Source organism: Meriones unguiculatus, chromosome X, assembly GCF_030254825.1.
Source record: "Meriones unguiculatus strain TT.TT164.6M chromosome X, Bangor_MerUng_6.1, whole genome shotgun sequence".
Lineage (NCBI taxonomy): Eukaryota > Metazoa > Chordata > Mammalia > Rodentia > Muridae > Meriones > Meriones unguiculatus.
Genome location: NC_083369.1, coordinates 102,473,702 through 102,480,033, shown reverse-complemented (window position 1 = coordinate 102,480,033; position 6,332 = coordinate 102,473,702). Strand labels below are relative to the sequence as shown.

Below are 6,332 nucleotides of genomic sequence, written 5' to 3'. Positions count from 1 at the left end.
AATAATATGGGGTTACTAGGATTGAACAATGATTTATGTCAATTATTTACCACAATTATATGTGGCAAGACCTCTAAAACACTAGTCACTCTTGTTATTGGGAAATAATCAATGACAGGGCAAACTTTCTTTTCCTTCATTTTGTATGGGAGAGTCACATTTATCTGAGCAAAGGGAGACTAGTGCTATATATAAAAAAAGAAGGGAGTGATAGTTTCAATGGTTTAATCTTCTGGATGTGAGCATAGGCAAATACTGTTTCTTGAGGAGGAAAAATTCTGTGATTAGACATTTTAGTAATTAAGTCTTAATGTTTGTCATTGCTGGTTTAGTGCTTTGGCAAACTTGACTGCAATTTAGAGAAAATATTTGTTGTAATGTTGAAAACCTCAACCCATGTACTTCACGTTGCACCATTTTTAACAAATAAACTAGAAATCTTAAAATATAAGATGCAATTAGAATTTCAACAGCATCACAAAGTTTGAACTATTTATTTATTTGCTTACTTACTTATTTATTACCAAGAAGTTAACACCAACTTTATTACAACAGAAACTTCCAATTTGTAAAAGAGAAAATAACATGAAATCAGAGCCACCTGGGAAGTGTCACATCACATTACTGTTCTGATAGCTACACAGAGGGTTACAGAGGACAACCACCATCATGGCTGCTGCAAGACCATGCTTTTGACCTGGCGACTTCATCATCAAGGCCGCAGACAGAAGACTTGTTTTGTAGCTTTTGGTGTGGAAAGAATCAATGTACAGAGCAGAGTCTTGCTTTTCCAACAAATAACCATGCACCCCCCCAAAAAAATTTAAAAAATAACTATGAACTAATCTAGCAATTTTTCTTCCAATCTGCTAGTGTTCTATGAAAAACCCTCTTCCATCCCCACCAGCATGATTAGACAAAGAAAAGGTGGCAGGGGGCCAGGATACTAACACCAGCAGGCTGTTCTGGTGGACACTCTGGGCTCCATTCTCTTCCTGGTGGTGGTAGCAGGCATCTTTTCTAGCAGCTGCTGCAGCTTGATGGAGGAGGAAGGAGCCACCCACCTATCACCTCTTCTTGAAGCTGTATTTTTTTACATTTGTAGAAGAGGCCTGTCTTAAAACTCCCCAAGTTCACAATCTTTGGGCAACTGACTCTATCCTTCTCCAGCATGGTACACTCTTTACAATAGTAGGCATTGAAGACTCTGGGACCTCCACAGATCACACAAGGACCCTGGTAAGATCATATATGCAAACCAGGATACAGGAACACACGTAGAAACTGCTTCTCCAGTCCCAGCATCACAAATTTTAAACTTAATTTAATACATTAATAAGGGTTAAGATTGTTTTAGTTGAATTTTAACTAAAATAAAATATCAAAAATATGTATTGAAACACATGTAAACCCTTGGATGTCTATTTCAATGAAAATAATATATAGCTCTCTTGTATTTAAATTATGTTAGCTTTTCATTAAGTGGTTGAATGATAAAAAAGTACTGCTTATCTGCATCCAAAGTCATGTTTTCTTTTCTTTTCTTTTCTTTTTTTAAATTTATTTTATTATTTTATTTTATTGGTTTTTCGAGACAGGGTTTCTCTATGTAATATCCCTGGCTGTCTTGGACTTGTTTTGTAGACCAGGCTAGCCTCAAACTCACTAAGATCCTCCTGCCTCTGCTTCACAAGTAGAGGGATTAAAGGCATGCACCACCAAGCCCTGCGATAGTTTGATATTTTTTTGTTTGTCTAGGCAAATTTTTTGAAAGATTTATTTATTATTTTACAGACTTCTGCCTGTATGTGGGCCTGCATGCCGAAAGAGCACTAGATCTCATTATAGATGATTAGGAGTCACTATGTGGTTTCTGGGAATTGAACTCAAGACCTTTGGAAGAAGAGACAGTGTTCTTAACTTCTGAGCCATCTCTCCAGATCCACAAATTTATTTTTTAATTAATTCATTTATTTGTTCAATTTACATCCCAATCATAGCCCCCTTCCTCCTCTCCTCCTGGTCCCACCTTCCCTCTTCTCCCATCCCTCATCTCCTGTTCTTCAGAAAAGTGTAGCTGCCCTAAACCATCCAACCTAGCACATCAAGTTGTATCAGGACTGAGCACATCCTCTTCCCCTGTGGCCTGGCAAGGCCATACCACCAGGGGAAAGTGACTGAAAAGCAGGCAACAGACTCCACGTCAGAAACCGCCCCCATTTCCCTTACTAGGTAACCTATATGAAGACAAAGCTGTCCACCGGCTACATCTGTGTAGGGGACCTGGGTTCAGTCCATGCATGGTCCTTAGTTGATGCTTCTTCATAGGTGCCTCTGTGCCCTGGTTAGTTGGCTCTGTTGGTTTCTTTGTGGAGCTCTTGTCACCTCCAGGTCTTTCTATCCTTCCCCCCACATTTTCACAAGACTCCCTAACACTTTTGGATTTATTTTTTATTTTTATTATGTATTTATTTATTTAAAAATGTGTGTGGGGGGGGAATATGATCTTAATTGAGCTTATCCACCAGAGTGGAAATAATGTCTGTACAAACCAATGTTTGCTACTCTAACTTCTGCATCACAATTAAAATCCAAACAGTTTTATTAAAAACAGTCAACTCAGTCAAAAACCCACTACTTCAGAATCAATAGCTTCTTTGAAGCCACAGGAACATTTAAATATGGTTAAGACTTGAATGCAAAAATGTGGTTGGCTGGAAAGGTAATTAAGCCTCCAACTTGCTCAAATAGAATTACAAAAAAGCAAAATTGTGTTTTTCACAGAGATACAGGTCCACTGGAATCACCAAAACTGGATACCTGTTAAGAATATTTAGAGTCCTGAGATAATAAGATATCCAGGCATCCTTCAACTGTCTTCTGTTGTACTTTCTTCCCAATCAGATTTGTGGATATGTGGGATGACACCACCACCAGCAATTGTAGCCTTCATCAGATAGTCCAACTCTTCATCTCCACAAATAACAAGTTGTAAGTGACAAGGGGTAATACACTTTACCTTTGAGTCTTTGGATGCATTTCCTGCCAATTCAAGTACTTCTGCTGTGAGGTACTCCAAGATGGCTGTGCTGTACTCATCAGCTGCTGCGACCACATGCCCCTAGCTGGTTGTCCGAGATTTCAGGTGTTGATGAATAGGGCCCACAGAGAACTGCAAACTGGCTCGATGCAAGTGGAAAACTGCCTTTATCTTGGCCTTTGCGGAGTCCTTTCCAGACTTACTGCCAGCCACTACAGACAGTGCTGAAGCTTGGACAAGGGAAGAAAAAAAGAGGCCAGGTGGGCACACAGCAAGACCACAGCACCCACTCCAGTTGTACCGCGTTTCAAACTCTTTTTGATTTTTGACAGCTTTTTTTTCCAGACAGGATTTATAGGCCACATTATTTACCCATTTAAAGGGCAGAGTTCAATGACTTCTAGTATATCTACAAAATTATGTTCTTATCATGATCAATAATAATACAATATTTTCATTACCACAAAAAGAAAAAAATTCTGTATCCCTATTATTATCACCTATTACTCACAACTGCCTCAGCCACCATTTTCCTTTTTTTTTTTTCTAGCTTCTGGTAAGCATTTATTTCCTGGGTATGCAGATTTACCTACCTGGAATAATTTCAATATATGTGCCCTTTTGTGTCTAGCTTCTTTCAGTTAGCATGGTATTCTCAAGGATAGATAGCATTTATCAACACTTCAACACTTCATTCTTTTTATTTATTCCTTTCTGTAAGTGAAATATATTACATTATAAGGATATATCATATTTTATTTATCCATTTGTCCAGGAATAGACATTTGGGCTCTTTTTACCTTTTAGCTACCATGAGTAATGCTGAATAAATACAAAATGTACAAAATTTGAGCTTTGTCATGTTTTCAGCTTTCTGGTATACAGCTAGATTAACCAAGTCATAGGTTAACACAGTGTTTTCATTTCAAGAATGGCCAGACTGCTTTCAAAGTGACTGTAGCACTTTGTAGAACCCATAGCTATGTAAGAAGTATTAAATTTTTCTACATCTTGGCCAAAGCTTCCTATTTTTTGAATTTTTGTAGTGCCAGGGATTGAACATGGGGCCATAAACATGGTAGAAAGGTACTATATCCTTGTTCAGACTTTTAAAAAGCTATCCTAGAAGGTGAGCAGTAATCTCTCATTGTGGCTTTGGTGTGTATTTCTCACATGAATAGTAACATCAATTTACATTTATAAATCTTCTTTCAGGAAGTCATTGTTTTGGTTTTTCTCTGTGTACTCTTGGCTATCTTGGAACTTGCTCTGTAGACCAAGCTGGCCTCAAACTCAGAGATCCACCTGCCTCTGCTTTGTGAACGCTGGGACTAAAGGTATGTGCCACCAATGCCTGGTAAAGAAGTCATTTTTTATTGTGATATTGCAAGAAGTGTGGGGTGCATTATGTGGTAGGTGTAAATAGAAATAGGAACTCCAATAGAGTATATATTAAACCTCCACCAAACCCATCCACCACATTGCTAAACTCATTATCTTGACCCAGAGGGAAAAGTTTTTCTAATGGAACAATTATTATTCATAAGGCATGGCCTTGCCTGAAATGTAATAGAAACTAGTTATTTAACATTAAGAACAACTTATATGCTTCTAAGCATCAAAATTCAAGGACATATTATTACAACCCAAATTCTGCCAAAGCATGTCAGATCTTTCTAACATCTCCCCCACCTCAAGGTAACAGTAAAAGTCTAACTTTGATATATTCTTTATTTCTCAACTTAATTGAGCTTTCAGTTGACCCCATGGAATGTTTTTGTTTTTATGCCATGGCTAGGAAAACTTACATTTCTCTTCTATGAAAATAAATTCTAATCATAAGAATGAGATGAACATACAGTCCACTGACACTAGATTACCACTTGGGTTGTAACACTGGATTCATTTGGAAGAATTTGCAGTACTGTAGTTAGAGCTCTAGGGTTGAGATGGATAGGCTGGTACATTCGGACATTTGGAAATACTTGTTCAGCAGTCTGTGACAAATAGAAAAAGCAAAGAAAAACTGGGCTCCAAGAGTCATTAATCTAAATTAATTAACCCAGTGACATTGTCATAGAATTTTAGCTTCACTGCAGAATCCAAGGGAATACAATGCTTCAGGTAGGTAAGCTTTTTCATTGTGAGATGTTTATTTACAATGAACTGCAGAAGAGGGTTAATCTAATGGGATGCAGGACTGCATTGGATGGTGAAATGCATTGTGAACAACGTCCATTTGAGGTATCAATTAACTTTTAATTCTTAGAGGGAAACAAAAGCTGCAACACACAAAGACCAAATTGGGGGTGGTATAAGGGGCACATTGCTCATGGAACCTTAGGTTCACTACCTTTTTGTACCAGGGAAAGGCCTCCTTATCTAACACAAAGGAGCTGAAGAGTAGGGAGGGAAAAGGGTGAATTGGTGTGTGGCCTGTTAACTCAATGATGTTTCTAAAGCCTGAATGGAAGAGTCAAAGCCACCCAAGTCACAACAGCGCTAAGTCAACAGCTTGGCTGAGACAGCATGACCTGAATGGAAATGCAAATGGTTCAGTCCAATAACTGTTTGGGGTTGTCACTTGGTCTACCAGTTCTTACCTCCCTGGGACCTTTTTAACTGCAAACTCAACAGCAAATCACCATCCTTAGAGCCTGTATCCAAACTCCAAAGTACTCCAGGGAAAAATCTAAATGCACCATCCAAAATGAAGAAAACAACAGCAACAAATCATGGGGTAGCTGTACCCAATATAAAAAGAATATTTATATTGTTCCCAGTTTCCCTTAAAAAAATCCTTTTTGGGCCAGCAGCCATGTGACTTTGCAAAAACACCAGCTGTTGTCCTACAGAAGAGTCTCACACTCATCTGGGAAGAAAAGTTTTTCTATGAAGTGCTGTTGTGGACATGTCTGGCTTCCAACCATTAGACAACATAGGAGTACATAATTAATTTGTTTTCCAAAGGGGAGCCACCTCATGCTTTTCTTCAAATTCAATCAAAACATGGACATTCTAAATAGAAACACGTTTATTTGAAACCCTTTTGCATGAGCAGCTGTTTGTGCCTGGCTTGGCCAAAGAGGCAAATTGTATTCATCTCTGCACTCCAGTCAGTAAATGCTTGGCTTTGTTCATCTCCACGAGCAGAGGCAGTCACACTATGTCAATTGGGCAAGAAGCCTTAATGATCCTAGGCAGGTGTCCTCAGAAGCTGACCAGGTGAGGAGGTCAGCATGTGTCCCATGAATCGTACACTTGTCCTCAGTTTACAAAGCCTCTCTCCACC

The 6,332-nt window shown here is 38.7% G+C and overlaps 1 pseudogene; it reads right to left on the bottom strand.

Annotated features, from left to right (window-relative positions):
- Positions 1-2,823: 2,823 nt before the first annotated feature.
- Positions 2,824-5,970, bottom strand: LOC110542344 (histone H2A.Z-like; annotated as a pseudogene).
- Positions 5,971-6,332: the final 362 nt, after the last annotated feature.